Below are 17,311 nucleotides of genomic sequence, written 5' to 3'. Positions count from 1 at the left end.
TCTCGGCTTCCGTGCTCAGTTCCATCCATAGCCCTAGGGCTCTGCCCTATAGCTGTCACAGTGCAGGGACTGCTTGTCAGTTAATTGAACCAGGGCCGGGAACCTGTGTTGGCCAGACCCAGCCCGAGGTTGTAATAAAATGGTGTGATTCTCTTTTTGGAAAAAATGTTTATTTATCTTGAGAGAGAGAGAGCAGGGGAGGGGCAGAGAGAGAGAGAGAGAGAGAGAGAGAGAGAAGGGAGGGAACCCCAAGTAGGCTCCGTGCTGCTAGCCTGTATGTTGGGCTCAAGCCCACAAACCCTGAAATCATGACCTGAGCTGAAACCAAGAGTCGGACGCTCAACGGACAGCCACCCAGGTGGCCCCAAATTATGTGATTCTGAGAGGAGACAACATAAGATTTATATGGGTAGATCGAAGATTCTAATTTCCTGCCATTTCAAGTAAAAAGTTCTGCTGTCCTGGCCAGTGAGGGGAAGGCCAAAGGGTCAAGACGACTTGTATGAGATGGTAGGATAGGGAAGACAAAAATCTCATTCTTGGGACAAGTTGTTCGTGACGCATAGGGCCCACAGAGACAGGAGGACGAAGAAACGAATAGAGAAATGGCACAGGAACAATTTGGGGAGTGATACACAGGTAAGGCCTGAAGGGGGGAGAGGAGAGGTGAGGCTCAGCACAGGCCTGACAGTCAGGGTGGACGCCATCTAATAAAAAGTGCCAACAAAAGTTAGAAAGGCTTAGGTCTCACAGCCTACAGATGCCATTAGTTCGCCCCACACAATTCAGCCTCAGATACTAGATACCCTATGTTGCTCAGGATAGATCCACGAGAAAGGAGAGCGTGGCCAATCCAGTGGCCTTGCACCTGTGCAGACACCATCACCTCATGAAAGCACTGGTCGAGATGTGTGTGTCCAAGCATTTGCAATTGTCTGAAAGGAGATGTCCAGCATGGCGACTGGCTCATTTCCAGATAATCCCGTTTACCACATTTTGATTTGTAATCGTAAGGTCAGGAGTTGGTCTCCCCAGTAGTCATGCCTAGATGACGAATCCCACCTTATGCCTTTCTCTACTTGGCTGAATAAAGTGGGGGAGATGTTTAGTGTGAGGTCCCTCCTAGCCTGACTCACCAGGCCAAACCATCCACATGAAAAGCAGAGAATAATTAAATATGCCCCTTCCCAACTACTGAGATGGTCAAGGTTTACTTCATGCCAATTATTCACTGAATGGGTCAGATCCTGATTGCTCTGAGAATCTTTAATACTAAATTAAATTGGATCAGTTCCATCCTTTATTTTCAAGAGAATGAACTCCTCCCTAAAGCTTTACATTTCTGTCCTTGGTTGTCCTGAACAATTCCATCCCCGTGGTTTTACCTATCTATCAGAGGAGGCTGATTGGGGCAGTTAGAAAAACAACTGAGAACTGAGGCCTCATCCTGAGAAAGAACCAAATGCATATAAATAGGAACTCTCCATGGTGATTCTTGCCAATGTCATGGCCAGCCTGGCAGGGCGGAGGGAGGATGGGGCCGGGGCACCAGTGGGTGGCTGAGGCCCTGGTTGGGTTCCGTGCATAAACTGGAAATGCCAGGAGCCAGCTCCTACTTGTCTCCACTCCTCCATGAATCTGACAAACATCGACAGTGGTATGCCTTTTTCCATCCAGGCCCTGCAAAAAGGGTGAAAACCCAAGAGATGGCCATAGATCCCAAGGGATTGACAGCTGATGGCACCACCAAAATGAAGGAGGGGAGGCCCATTATAGTGAAACACTAGAGTAAAAGTTGGAGCTATCTCAAAGGAGAAAGATGCTCTCCTAATAATGGCGGAAAGATGCTAAATATTTATTCAGTTTTTGTCTGTCTTCTTGATTATGCTCAGTCTCCCTGAGAAAGAAGGTCCACAAAGGCAGAGCTTTTTATTTTTTAATAAACTTTATTTTTAGAGCAATTTTAGGTTCACAGCAAGATTGAGAGAAAGGTACAGATTTACCCCACATATGCCTGTCTCCACACATGATTAACCTCCACCAGTATCTACATTCTCCACTGAAGTGGTACGTTTGTGTCAATTTATGAACCTACATTGACACATCATAATCAGCTAAAGTCCATCGTTTATGTGTGGGCTCAATCTTGGTGTTATGCCATCTATAGGTTTGGACACATGTACAATGACACACATCTATCATTACAGTATTATACAGAGAAGTTTCAGTGCTCCACCTGAATGTCCTTCCATTCACCATAACCCTGGGCAACCACTGACCTTTTTACAGTCATCATAGATGTTGCCTTTTCATATACTCATATTAATGACTATATAGCTGCAATCACAGAATGTCATATAATTGGAATCATACAATACGTAGCCTTTTCAGATCGGCTTCTTTCACTTAGGAATATGCACTTAAAAATTCTCCCATGCCTCTTCATGGCTTGATAGCTCATTCCTTTTTAGCGCTGAATAATATTCCATTTTCTGGGTGCATCCTAGTTTATTTATCTCTTTACCTACTTACGGACATCTTGGTTGCTTCCACATGTTGGCAACTATGAATAAACTTCCTATAAGTGTCTGTTTACAGGTTTTTGTGTGGAGGAGCTATTTTCAACTCTAGGTAAAGAGCAAGGAGCACAATTTATCAGATGGTAGGAGTATGTTTAGTTTTCTAATAAAATCACAAACTGTCTTCCAAAGTGGTTGTACCATTTTTCATTGCCACCAGCAGTGAGTGGGGATTACCGTTACTCCACATCCTTCCCAGCATTTGGTGTTGTCAGCGTTTGGGATTCTGACCATTCTAATAGGTGTGTAGGGGTTTCTCACTGTTGCTTTAAATTTCCCTGATAATATATGATGCAAAGCAGCTTTCCATGTACTTATTTACCATCTGTATTATCTTTTCACTGAGGTGTCTGTGAAGGTTTTTTGCCATTTTTTGTTTATTTATTTATGGAATGCTTCATGAATGTGTGTGTCATCCTTGCACAGGGGCCATGCTAATCTTCTCTGTGTCGTTCCGATTTTAGTATATGTGCTGCCAAAGTGAGCACCATTTTTTGCCATTTTCAATTTTATTTTATTTATTTTGAGAGAGAGAGAGAGAGAGAGAGAGAGAGAGAGAGAATCCCAAGCAGACTCTGTGCTGTCAGCATGAAGTCTAATATAGGGCTCTATCTCACAAACTGTGAGATCATGACGCTTAACCGACTGAGATACCCAGGTGCCCCAAGATTTTTTGCCATTTTAAATTGAGTTTTCTTACTGAGTTTTAAGAGTTCTTTATATATTTTATACAACAGTCCTTTAACAGATAAGTCTTTTGCAAATATTTTCTCCCAGTCTGTGGTTTGTCTCCTCATTCCCTTTGCATTGTTTTAGCAGAACAAAAAGTTTTAATGAAGTCCAGAAAATTAATTCTTTTGTGAGCTGTGCCTTTGTTGTTTTATTTAAAAGGTCATTGCCAAACCCAATGTCATAGAAGTTTCTCCTATTTTTTAGAAGATTTATAGATTTGCATTTTATATTTAGATTTGTGACCTATTTTGAGTTAATCTGTGTGAAAGGTGTAAGGTCTAGATCAATTTCTTGCATGTAGATGTTTAGTTCTAGCATTGGTGGAGAAACTGTCTTCTCCATTGTGCTGCCTTTGCTCCTATGTCAAGTATCACTTGACTGTATTTTTGTGGGTCTTTATACTGTTGTGGGTTCTCTATACTGTTCCACTGATCTGTCTATTCTTTCTCCAATACAACACTGGTTATTATACCTTTATATTTAATTCTTGAAGTTGGTACTATCAGTTGTCGGACTTCGTTCTTCTGTCTCAACATTGTATTGGTTATCCAGGGTCTTTTGCTTCCCTGAGTAAACTTTTGAATCAGTTAGTCGATATCCACAAAAAAGATTCTGGAATTTTGGGGCGCCTGGGTGGCGCAGTCGGTTGAGCGTCCGACTTCAGCCAGGTCACGATCTCGCGGTCCGGGAGTTCGAGCCCCGCGTCGGGCTCTGGGCTGACGGCTCGGAGCCTGGAGCCTGTTTCCGATTCTGTGTCTCCCTCTCTCTCTCTCTGCCCCTCCCCCGGTCATGCTCTGTCTCTCTCTGTCCCAAAAATAAATAAACGTTGAAAAAAAAATTAAAAAAAAAAGATTCTGGAATTTTTATTAGAATTGCATTTACTCTATAGATCAAGTTGGGGAACAGTGAAATCTTGACCATATTGGGTGCTCCTTTCCACGAACATGAAGTGTTTCATTTATTTAGTTGTTTTTTTTAGTATCTTTAATCAGAGTTTTGTAGTTTTTCTCATACAGTCTTGTACATATCTTGTTAGATTCATACCTAAGCATTTTATTTTTTGTGTGCTAATGTAAACGGTATAGTGTCTAATTTCAAATTCCACTAGCTCATTCATGGTTTAGAAGAAAGGGACTGACTTTGTATATTAACCTTGTAACCTTGCTATAATTAGTCCAGTTTTATTATTCTTTAAAAAATGTTTAATCTTTATTTTTGAGAGAGAGAGACAGAGTGTGAATGGGAGAGGGGCAAGAAGAGAGGGAGACACAGAATCTGAAGCAGGCTCCAGACTGTGAGCTGTCAGCACAGAGCCTGATGTGGGGCTCAAACTCACAAACTGTGAAATCATGACCTGAGCCAAAGTCGGACGCCCAACCGACTGAACCACCCAGGTGCTCCATAGTCCAGTTTAATTTTAGATTTTCTCTATACACAATCATATCATTTTTGAAAAAAAGACCATCTTATTTCTTCTTTCCTTATATAGATACCCTTTATTTCTTTTCTTAATCTATTAGCTAGTACTTCCAGTATGGTGTTGAAAAGCAGTGGTGAAAGAGAACATACTCGCACTATTCCTAATCTTAGTGGGAAAAGTCCGAGTTTCTCACCACTAAGAATGTTAGCTGTTGGTTTTTGTAGATACTCTTGTATCAAGTTTAGGAGCTTCCCCTCAAGTTTACTTAGAGTTTCTGTATTTTGTCAAATGCTTTTCTACAAATATTGATAGAGTCATGTGATTCTTCTTATTTGGCCTGTTAATGTGAGGGGGTACATTAACTGATCTCCAAATGCTGAGTCAGACTTGCACACCTAGAAAAATCCCATTTGGTGGTCGTATACTATTTTTTTTCTATGTGGTTGCTCAATTTGGCTTGCTGATATTTTGTTTAAGGTTTTTTCTCTATGTTCGTGAAAGATTTTATCTGCAGTTTTCTTTTCTTGTAATGTCTTTGTTTTTGGTATTAGAAGTATGCTGGCAGGGCTCTTGGGTGGCTCAGTCGGTTAAGCATCTGACTCTTGGCTTCAGCTCAGGTCATGATCTCATGGTTTGTGAGTTCAAGTCCCACATTGGGCTCTGCACTGACAGTGCAAAGTCTGCTTGGGATTCTGTCTCTCTCTCTCTCTCTCTCTCTCTCTCTCTCTCTCTCTCTCAAAATAAACAAAAATAAACTTTAAAAAAAAGTATGCTAGCCCTATAAAATGAGTTAGAAAGTATTCCCTCTGCTTTAATCTTCTGAAAGGGATTGTAGAGAATTAGAATTACTTCTTAAGCTGTGTGTGAAGTCATTGGGGCCTGGTACTTTTTGTTTTAGAAGATTATTAATTGATTCAATTTCTGTAGTAACTATAGGTCTATTTACATGGTCTATTTCTTCTTGTGCAAGTTTTGACAGACTATGTCTTTTAAGGAATTGGTCTATTTAATCCAGGCTATCATGTTTGTGGGCACAGTATGCCTTGATTATCCTTGCAATGTACGTGGGATTTGAAGTGATATGCCCTCTTTAATTTCTAATTAATTACTAACGTATTAGTAACTTGTGTGTTCTCTTTTTTTTCTTACTTAGCTTGCCTAAAGGTTTATCAATTTTACTGATCTTTTCAAAAACAAGCTTTTTAGTGTCATTTATTTTCTTTTTTCATTTCCTGTTTTCAATTTTATTATTTATGCTCTAATTTTTATTATTTATTTTCTTCTGTTTACTTTGAATTTAATGTTCTCTTTCTAGTTTAAGGTAAAAGTTTAAATGATTGATATTAGATCTTTCTCAATATATGCATTCACTGCTATAAATTTTCCTCTAAACACTGCTTTCACTGCATCCCACAAATTTTGATTAGTTGTGCTTTCATTTTCATTTAGTTGAAAATAATTCTAAACTCTTCCTCAAGATTTCTTTTTTGTCTCATGTCTCATTAGAAGTGTACTTTAAATCTATAAGTGCTTTGGGAATTTCCAACCATTCTTCTCATCATTGATTTCTAGTTTAATCCATGTGGCTTGGGAACAGATACTGCACAATTAATATTCTTTTATTTCTTATGGTGTGTTTTGTGGTTGAGTATAGGCTATTAAATACTTCCGTGTGAATTTGAGACAAATGTGTAATGTGATGCTGTTGGATGAATTAGTCTATTGATAGTGCTGTTGATTTTACCGAAAATTTCAGTGATTTTCTGTGCATTTCTGAGGCAAGTGCTCAAGTTCCCAACTCTAATAGTGAGCAGACTGATGTCTTTCTTCTGGCAGTTCTACAAGTTTTCCCCTCCCATATTCTGACGTTCTGTATTTAGGTTCACACACATTAAAAACTGTTACATCCTCTTGAACAATTGACCCTTTATATTATAATACAATGGCCCTCTTTATCCCTGACAAATTTCCTTGTTCAGATGTTTGTCCTGCAAACATGGAAAACCCAAAGACCCCACCAAAAAACTGCTAGAGCTGATCAATGAATTCAGCAAAGTCACAGGATATAAAATCAATGTACAGAAATTAGTTGCATTTCTATACACCAATAATGAAGCAACAGAAAGTCATATCAAGGAATCGATCCCATTTACAACTGCACCAAAAAACATAAAATAACTAGGAATAAACCTAACCAAAGAGGTAAAAGATCTGTATGCTGAAAGCTGAAGAAAGCTTATGAAAGAAATTGAGGAAGACACAAAGAAATAGAAAACCATTCTATGCTCATGGATTGGAAGAACAAATATTGTTAAAATGTCGACACTACCCAAAGCCATCTACATATTCAATGCAATCCCTATCAAAACAATACCAACATTCTTCACAGAGCTAGAATAAACACTCCTAAAATTTGTATGGAACCACAAAAGACAATGAATAGCCAAAATAGTGTTGAAAAAGGAAACCAAAGCTGGAGGCATCACAATCCTGGACTTTATCCTGTATTACAAAGCTGTAAAGATTGAGACGGAATGGTACTGGCACAAAAACAGACACATAGATCTATGGAATAGAATACAGAACCCAAAAATGGGCCCTCAGATATATGGCCAACTAATCTTCAACAAAGAAGGAAAGAATATCCAATGGAATAAAGACAGTCTCTTTAGCAAATGGTGCTGGGAGAACTGGACAGCAACATGCAGAAGAATGAACCTGGACCATTTTCTTACACCATACACAAAGTAAATTCAGAATGGATGAGAGAATTAAGTGTGAGACAGGAAACCATCAAACTCCTACAGGAGAAAACAGGCAGCAACCTCTTTGACCCAGGCCCCAGCAACTTCTTACTTGACACGTCTGCAAGGGCAGGGGAAATAAATGCAAAAATGAACTATTGGGATTTCATCAAGATAAAAATCTTCTGCACAGTGAAGGAAACAATCAGCAAAACTAAAAGGCAACCGACCAAATGGGAGAATATATCTGCAAATGACCTATCAGATAAAGGATTAGTATCCAAAATCTATAAAGAATTTACCAAACTCAACACCCAAACAACCAATAATCTAGTAAAGAAATGGGCAGAAGACATGAATAGACACTTTCCAAAGAAGACATCCAGATGGCCAACAGACACATAAAAAGATGCTCAACATCACTCATCATCAGGGAAATACAAATCAAAACCACGATGAGATACCATCTCACACCTGTCAGAGTGGCTAAAATTAACAACTCAGGAAACAACAGATATTGGGGAAGATGTGGAGAAAGGGAAACCATTTTTTGCTGTTGGTGGGAATGCAAACTGGTGCAGCCACTCTGGAAAACACTCTGGAGGTTCCTCAAAAAATTAAAAATTTATCCAAAAGATACAGGAGTGCTGATCTAAAGGGGCACATGCACCCCAATGTTTACAGAATACAGGGTAATTCTCAGCCATTTTTATTTCAAAAATTGCTTCAGTTAATTTTCTTCTCCTTCTGATACTTCTGTTAAGTGTATGCTACCCCTTTCATAATTATCCCACATTCTTAGATATTCTGTCAGTCTTTTTTTTTTTCTCTCTGCTTTTTAGTTTTGGAGGTTTTATGAATATATCCTGAAGTTCAGAGACTCTTTCCTCAATCATGTCCTGTTCCTAGAAAGCCCATTAAAAACACTCTTCATTTCTGTCACAGTGTTTTTGGTATGAAGCATTGCTGTTTGGTTCTTTCTTAGAATTTCTGTTGTATTGCCCATTTGTTCTTCCATGCTGCCTACTTTATCCATTAGTACCCTTAGCATATTTATCATTATTTTATATTCCTGGTCTGATAACTCTAACAACCCAACCATGTATGATTCTTGCTCTATATTTTCAAATTTTTTAAAAAAGTGTGCCTTGTACATTTTTTTGGGTAGCTGGAAGTGATGAATTGCATAAAATAAACTGCTGTTAATGGGCCTTTAATTTGGTGGCAAGGCATGGAGGGGAAGGAATTGTTCTATAGTCCTACGGCTAGGTCTCAAAGTCATTTTGTGAGCCTGTGCCTCTGGACGGGGACTGTGCATGTGCTTCTCTTCCCCACTCTTTAGTGGGACAGGATGGCTAGAATGGGCTGTAGCTGGTTCTTTCTACCCACATGGAAGGCTAGAGGGGACTAGAAGTGGGTGTGTCCTTTTCTTCCCACGGAAGGCTTGAGTTCGTTGAATTTGGGTATTTCCCTTTCCCCATATCAGTTAGGCTCTGAAAAAGATCTGGTGGGTTTTAAATTTGGTTAAGTACTTTCTCCTTAGGACAGACATTTTTAAGAATGGAATGCTGCGGTGTATTTCAGTATGGTTCCTTTTGCCCTTCCCCTGCCAGAAGCGTGAGGGGACTTTTCTCCAATATTCACTATGATCACCTTGTAGAAGTGGGCAGGGCTACCCCCACCCCAACTGTGTCCCTCTGGGGCTTTTGGCTCTCAGACTTGTGCACATCGACCTTCTAGCAGTTAGTGAATTACAGTAGTTTCCCTATGCCAGCACCAGTTCCTGGCAGGTTGATGCTCTGGTAAGTTGTGAACAGCACAGGTTTTTTTTATTCACTGATGTATACACAGTGCCTGGAATAGTCCTAGTGCACAGTGGGTACTCAAGAAACATTTTAGAATCAATGCATGCATGAATGAATGCACAAATTTGCTGTCAGTTACACAGAGGGTGATCAGGCAGGTTTACAAACCAGCATAACTGACCACGAAAGGGTAGAAAGTACCCCGGCCACCGCCCTGTTGTTGTTGGCTCATAAACCGGTGTCTGTCCAGGCCTGGGTGTCTCTACCTCTCACATCACCATTCCTCAGATGATGCTTGTCTCCTGTGGGCACATATCTGCCCCATCCTGATGTTATCCTAGCTGCTTGGGGCCTCAGCTCCACCATTACACCATTCTTTTGCTCCCACGTAACTTTCATTTAACTCCTTCTAGCTCAGATTAATAAGTGAGTTTATTATACAGATGTATGGGTACCTCAGGCTGAAGAAGATTATCTGAATCTCTAATGACCAGATCAGGTATGTTTAAAGTGGGGCAGTTGTTGCTCCATTAAATACCTATTGAGGAAATAATGACAAATGTAATACATGTTACAAGATTCTCTAAGGGCACAGTTTAAGGAAACCTACAAAGAAAATGAATATATAAGTGAGCCAAATCTCAAGCCAATTACAATTAAGAAGCCCACACAGAGAAAACAAGATCGCTGCCCAGGGACTCAGTAAGTTTTCTGCCCACAGACACCATCAGCCCCAGGTCTGCAGGAAGTCAGCTGGTGGAGAGGCCATGGGCTGGGACACAGGACAGCTCCACAGCATCCAGGGGGAGCAGAGATCAGGGAGAAGTGAGGCAAGTCTGAGATGGATAAAGAGACTGCCAGTGACTCTTGCTCCCCGGCCCTGGGAACGGTGGTAGAAACAAATGTTTCCGGTGACAGTAAAGGAAGGAGGGGCAGGAACTGGATGTGAGTGGAAGGACAGCGTGGCCAGACCTCCCAGCCCACTGTATTTAATGGTAGCCCTCTTCTCCTCTGCCGTATTTGGCCCTCTGCTTCTCGTCCTGTGAGTTGTTGTAGTCGGGACCCCTCATCTGAGGCCTTGCTGATCTGCCACTCTCACCTCATCATGCACATCAAAAACAAGACGACAGACCCAAAATGGAGTTGCTTACGCTAAGCCCCACACCACCAAAATGAGACAACTTAATTACAGTTTTGGGTGTCCCCGAAATGGAATCTTCAAGCAGCCATTATCACCTGGTCCGCTCTAGTCAGGTAATCTGCCCGACAGACCCCCGTCTTCTCCAGAAGGAAAGAAACTGGCAATAACCAACCTACTTTTTTGCCCTTGTAGAACTTCCTTAATCCTGCTCCCTTCTGGCTATAAAAGCCTTTTCTTTTGCATAGTTCCTTAGAATGTCTATCTGCTAGATGGATGCCTCCTAATTCGAACAGGTTTGCCCTCAAATAAACTGTTAAAGTTTTTAATATGCCTCAGTTTGTCTTTTAAAGGTTCTGGGGACAGAAGACAGAACTGGAGACCCCTGATGGCCCCAAGGGGCAGTAAGCAAGCAGGTATACTTCCCATCGAGCTCACTGCTTCCTTGCTATCTCTGGAAGTTGTAGGTGACTCTGTCGTGGATCCCAGATCTGCAGTTTTTGCACCATGAGCTTTCAGGTTTTATTTCAGCCTTTAATTTCCTGGGCTGTGTGTGTGTGTGTTTTTAAGTTTGTTTATTTATTTTGAGAGAGAGGGAGTGTGTGAGCAGGGGAAGGACAGAGAGTGAGAGAGAGCCCGACGTGGGACTCAGTCCCATGAACTGTGAGATCATGACCTGAGCAGAAATCAAGAGTTGGACACTTAACCGACTGAACCACCCAGGTGCCCCACGGACTGAGCCACCAGGCACCCCTGTTGTCAACCCCTTTTTTTAAGTTTATTTTGCTTTATTTTGAGCACGAGAGAAAAAGAGCAAGAGGGGAGGGGCACAGAGAGAGAATCCCAAGCAGGCACCCAGCTGCCAGGTGAGCCCTGATGTGGGGCTTAAACTCACCAACCACGAGACCATGACCTGAGCCAAAATGAAGGCTCAGACACTTCACCAGTTGAGTCACTCAGGGTTCTATTGTCTACTATTAATAGGAAATTGTAAACAAAGGTTTTTCTTTACCTTTTAAGTTATCTTAAAGATTCACAGCAAAGATTTGTGTCTTAGCAGAATAACTTACTTGCTTCATAAGACTTACTGTCTTTATGAGGTATTTGATTATTTAAAAAAACCCAGTCTTTGCAATATTGAGAGAGCTAGGTATTATTCACAACTAAGTAACTTTAAAAAAATTTTTTTTTTTAGAGAGAGAGAGAGTGTGTGTGCGACAGGGGGAGAGGGGCAGAGGGAAAGAGAGAGAATCTTACACACTGAGTGTGGAGCCTACCATGGGGCTTGATCCCACAATCCTGGGATCATGAATTGAGCCAAAATCAAGAGTCGGGACCCTCAACTGAATGAGCCACTCCAGACACCCACAAATGTAACCTTCTGTATTTGCCTTTAACATGTTTTATTGTCACTTTGGTTCAATAGATAAAAGTATTATTTCATAATGATCTGTGATCCTCTCTGATCAAATGTTCAAGCCTCTTGACATTTTCTCAAAATCAAAATCTAAATGGAGAAATGGAGTCTTTCTGACCTCAAACCAACTGAGATTTCCCACAAAGCTGCAGTTAATCTGAAAGATTTGTCTCTCATCTTGTGAAAGAGAGATATTAAATTCTTAGGTTTATTTGGTATGCTAAATTATGTGGGAAGCATTGCCAATTAAGTGTTAATGAACCTTATTAGGCCATGCATGGATATATATTCAAATTACCAAAGTACGTATTCTGGAAGTGAAAGTTTCTAGAAATTTGTCAGTACTCTCACTGTCCAAATATTATCCTAAATCATTGCATGCCACAAAATAACATTTCCTTATCAAACAAATCCTCATCAGAAATTTAACCACGGGCATTTTCCCACCTTTGATCATGTACAGACAGTGACTGTTTTACTTGGATGCTTTTATGAAAGTGAGATTCACTGAAAAGACCCTACTAAGTGCTCTTGCTGATTGGCATCTTGGCCAAAGTATAAGGTGTCGATACCTGGGTTCATCTCTCACAAGTGAAGAAGGCTCCACCTGACCTCCAGTCCTGCGTAAATGCTGGAGACCCCAAAGTCAAATCTACTAGGAAGAGAAATAGCCAACATTGGGGTAGACTACTTCCTCCTAAGAGTTTGGATCATGAATGTTCTCTTTTCCATTTTTCACTCCCTCTCAGACCACTGTTTTCCTACTTCTTATACGATGAAGATCTTTAGGATTCTTTTGTCCCCCTGTTCTCTTGCTTTGGCCAGGAAAGATGTCACTGTTCACATATCTCAGGCCACTACAAAAAGGGGGTAATCAGACATCCAAATGACACGGATTTGCCATGATGTTGGTGATCATGTAGTTCTGTCCAACACAAACTTCTGATTCCCAGTATCTCAGTCTCTCTAGCACAAACCTACCCCTCTCCTGTGTCAGGGCTCCTCGATCCTAGGGGTCCATTTCCCTGTTCTGGTTAACAACCCCAATCCAGGGAACCTTGTAACTAGGCTCTGTATAGAGAAATGGACACATGGCAAGGGCTGGCAGAATAAAGTCACTTGTGCAGACTATAGACCCTTCAATTTTACTGGCCTCCATAGCTGTCACCTTTCCAGTCCCAAGCCACAAACTCAAACAGGAATTACCAGGAGGCATCATAATTCAAAAATTGCCTCCTTTGCCAGATCCCTACTCCCCTGGCTAGGGATAAGTGAAAATTATCGGGTATCTATCCTTAACTCTTTTTTTTTAATGTTTACTTATTTTTGAGACAGAGAGAGAGCATGAACGGGGAAGGGTCAGAGAGAGAGACACAGAATCCAAAGCAGGCTCCAGGCTCCGAGCTGTCAGCACACAGCCCGACGTGGGGCTCAAGGCCACAGACTGCGAGATCATGACCTGAGCCAAAGTTGGACACTTAACCGACTGAGCCACCCAGGTGCCCCTATCCTTAACTCTTAAAGATGTTGCAGAATCTGCTGCTAAAGCAATCACTGCCCAACAAAAGTCCCTAGGCTCTCTGGCCCAAGAGAGCCTTGTTCTGGTTAATTGGATCGCCCTTGATTACCTCTTAGTTGAGCAAGGAGGTGTTTGTGCCCTGGTCAGCATCACTTGTTGCACATGCACGGACACTTCTGGGGAAGGTGAGACTTGGCTACAGATCATTAACCAAGCCAGCTGGCTTTAGAAAGTGACTCCTGTGACAGGGTCTGTCTAGGACTCATTTGGTTCTGATTAGCTTGGGTCTTGGGGACCATGGCTCCAAAGTGCACTCCAGACATCAGGAATTCTCCTGCTTATGACACTAGCGTCCACTGTATTATCTCAAAAACTTTAAATGGATGTTTGCAGTTACTAAGCATTAAATGATCTCCCTTAGAATGTTAGAAAAGGAACAAAGAGGGGCGCCTGGGTGGCGCAGTCGGTTAAGCGTCCGACTTCAGCCAGGTCACGATCTCGCGGTCCGTGAGTTCGAGCCCCGCGTCAGGCTCTGGGCTGATGGCTCGGAGCCTGGAGCCTGTTTCCGATGCTGTGTCTCCCTCTCTCTCTGCCCCTCCCCCGTTCATGCTCTGTTTCTCTCTGTCCCAAAAATAAATAAAAAACGTTGGAAAAAAAAAATTTAAAAAAAATAAAAAAAAAAAAAGGAACAAAGATAATGACCAACTTAAATGTCTTTTATGTTTATTTACTTTCTGAGAGAGAGAGCGAGCGAGCGAGCATGAGTGGGGGAGGGGCAGAGGAGAGAGGGAGACACAGAATCTGAAGTAGGCTCCAGGCTCTGAGCTGTCAGCACAGAGCCCGACACAGCTCGAACCCACGAACCATGAGATCATGACCTGAGCTCAAGTTGGATGGTTAACGGATGGAGCCACCCAGGCGCCCCATATAATGACCAACTTAAAAAATGTGAACCTGGTATCATGACCTGTTGAATGTCGCTAAGAAATTCACTTACGCCTTAAATTTTTTTTTTATCACATCTCTTGGCTGGGAGACTGAAAGGAGCGAACTGCTAAAAATAACAGGCCCCAAATGGGAGCTGCTTATAATAAGCCCCATGTCACCAAACTGAGACTTAATAACACAACATAAAGAGAGAGGCAATCTCTACGTTAAAAAAAAGTAAGTTTGAAAGGGAGTTTTTAGTTACTGACAAACTCTAGTAAAACCAGGCACTGATTTCCTGGCCTGATGTGCACATTCTGGATGGGTGAATTTGGACTCCAAAGCTGATGGCATTAAAAAAAAAAAGGGCTTAGAAAGAGCTTTCTTGTCACTTGAATTTATAATCTGATATTCTCTGCCTTAGACTCTTTTACCTTATGTGCAATCTGTGAAGTAAAGGTGGGCACCGCTTGAGATTTGGGACACCTCTGTGTGAGGCATAAACTGTGAAAACTTCGTGGATGCTGGCTGGATTCTCTGGGTCACATACACATGCTCACAGGCATGCCTTGTTCTCTGATAGGCTACATGTGACATTAAGCTGCTGACTGGCTCTGTGTTTCTGAGGCAGAGACTGAATGCATTCCTAACCTGTGATTCTGCCAAAAGTTACAAGTTGTGGTGTCTACATCACAAGAGCTCTGGCCCCTCCATACTCCAAACAGATGAGACTTTCAGACATCTCCTCGGGAGGTCTCACTGCTGTTCTGTTCAACTTTAGAGATCAGTTGCATTTTGCAGCAATGGACTATACAACTGAACTCTACTTCCTTTACATTTTTCTTAGTACACGTTAACACAATAAGGCAGTTTGATTATTAAATAAGCTGTCACCGGAAAGAGATCAATCTGTTAAAATAACAAACAAGTGGAGATCAGCCTGGAAAATTCCCTGAAGAGCCAAAACCCGTTGAGTCATACAGGCAAAGCTGAATTTTAGCAAGGCTAACTTGAACTGGGTCATTTCTCGATTATGCTTCTGTTAATCATAAGCAAAACTTTAACTGTTTCTCAAAATTGATAGGAGATAACCAGTACTCCTATTATTTAAGAAAATTCCAATATTATAGCCAATCACTATGAAGAATAAACAGTCATGTCCTTCCCACTGTACGAACTGCTTTCTAACAATATACCCCGAACCTCATTACACGTTTGGTCCGAGTGCTTCCAGCTTGTGAACTTTTTGGTGTGTGCACAATAACTTTTACAAGCTATCACTTCACTAATTCAGTGGTTTTACTTCTGTTATTTCTGAACTTGTAACAGATCTTTTCTCCTCACTAGATAAATGATCGGGACAAAAGGGGTTGGGAAGTTGTGTTAACACATTTGGAAAAAAGTTTTGGAAATCAAAATTCTGTCCTAATTCCTAAATGTGATGTGATTTTCTTATAAAATTATATACTTAAAAAATAATAATGCTTATGTCTGTCAGGCAATACAGTGCTTCCAGACCTTTGGTCTGGATGACAACAGAAAATGATTTTTAAAATGTCAGATTATTCTTGCTAAATGGAAGCAATGTGGTGGTGGTGGGGGGAGGGTTTCCTTGTTCCTCTTAGGGTCCCCAGCTAGGTCTGAAAATTGATAAAGAAGATTAACAGGAGAAAACATACTAATTTATCCTAAGTTTTGCATGGCACAGGAGCCTTCATCAGGAAATGAAGACTCAAACAAACAGGGCCAGGGGTGTGTAGGTCAGGTTTTAGGAGAAGAGTGGACAGTCGTGGAGAAATGTGTCAGGTCAGGGTATGAGGGAAGTATAAAAAACTGAGAGAAACAGCAAGTTCTGTTTGTTTGAATTCTTCTCAGGTCCTCTGTTTTGAAGATAAAGATGCTCTTTTCTTCCAGGCACAGGGAGGGCGCCTCTCCTGTGAGAGTTTTTTTCCTTTTTAATAACTATTTCTGAGAGAAAGGTGGGGGAAGATCAGAGTGATGGTCCTGCTTCTGCTGTTTTCTCAAAGTTCTTCAGCTTAAAATATTCGATATGCCAAGGGGCATACTTTGGGGCAGCACATCCTGATAAATTTCGTTAACAACAAAAGATAGCAAAACACCAACAACTCAGCACCCGAGGAAGCATGGGAAATGCGGGAGCACATTAGTAATCATTTTCCAGAAGAAATACTAAGGGAATTAGAATGGTATTATTACACTAGAACATTAGTAGAACACATCTATGTAACACTGAAAAAGGCTGATATGAAAGAACTGAGGAATAAAAAGGCAGAACACATATACAAAACATACACCAAAATGGTAGAGATAAATCCTACCTTATCAGGAGTTACATTAAATGCAAACGGATTAAACTCTTTAATTAAAAGGCAGAGACTGACACAATGGATTTAAAACAAAACATGATCACTTTAGACACAAAAAGGCTGAATGCAAACAGGATGGAAAAACTATGTCATGCCAACGGTAAACAAAAGAGTTGCTAAAGTGTCTACATTCATCCCACAAAACAGACTTTAGGACAAAAACTATCACTACAAGAACATTTTAAATGATGACAGGATCCAATCCATCAAAAAGATTTAACAATGATAAGCACATTTATACCCAAACACCCCAACAGCTTTAAAATACAGGAAACAGGGGCGCCTGGGTGGCGCAGTCGGTTAAGCGTCCGACTTCAACCAGGTCACGATCTCACGGTCCGTGAGTTCAAGCCCCGCGTCGGGCTCTGGGCTGATGGCTCAGAGCCTGGAGCCTGTTTCCGATTCTGTGTCTCCCTCTCTCTCTGCCCCTCGCCCGTTCATGCTCTGTCTCTCTCTGTCCCAAAAATAAATAAACGTTGAAAAAAAAAATTTAAAATACAGGAAACAAAACTGACAGAACTGAAGGAAAAACTAGGCTATTTAACAACTGCCCATTTTCAATAATGGCTGCCGCAACTAGACAAAAGATGAGTAAGGAAATAGAAGATGTGAACACTATAAACCAAAATTAAACCTAACAGAC

The 17,311-nt window shown here is 41.2% G+C and overlaps 1 protein-coding gene and 1 non-coding gene across 2 annotated transcripts in view; both read right to left on the bottom strand.

The window, feature by feature from the left end:
• LOC147574683 (uncharacterized) overlaps positions 1–17,311 on the bottom strand; it is a 77,559-nt gene that overhangs the window by 10,081 nt on the left and 50,167 nt on the right. The gene's annotated exons all lie outside the window — the stretch shown is intronic.
• Positions 2,961–3,067, bottom strand: LOC112868751 (U6 spliceosomal RNA). Its single transcript, XR_003224347.1, has one exon. It is a non-coding gene; the product is annotated as a U6 spliceosomal RNA (small nuclear RNA).

The sequence above is a fragment of the Puma concolor genome, chromosome D4, assembly GCF_028749965.1.
Source record: "Puma concolor isolate L17-30 chromosome D4, mPumCon1.1.hap2, whole genome shotgun sequence".
In the NCBI taxonomy this organism is placed as follows: Eukaryota; Metazoa; Chordata; class Mammalia; order Carnivora; family Felidae; genus Puma; species Puma concolor.
Note: the sequence above shows the minus strand (reverse complement) of the source record. Positions and strands in the feature narration are given on the sequence as shown.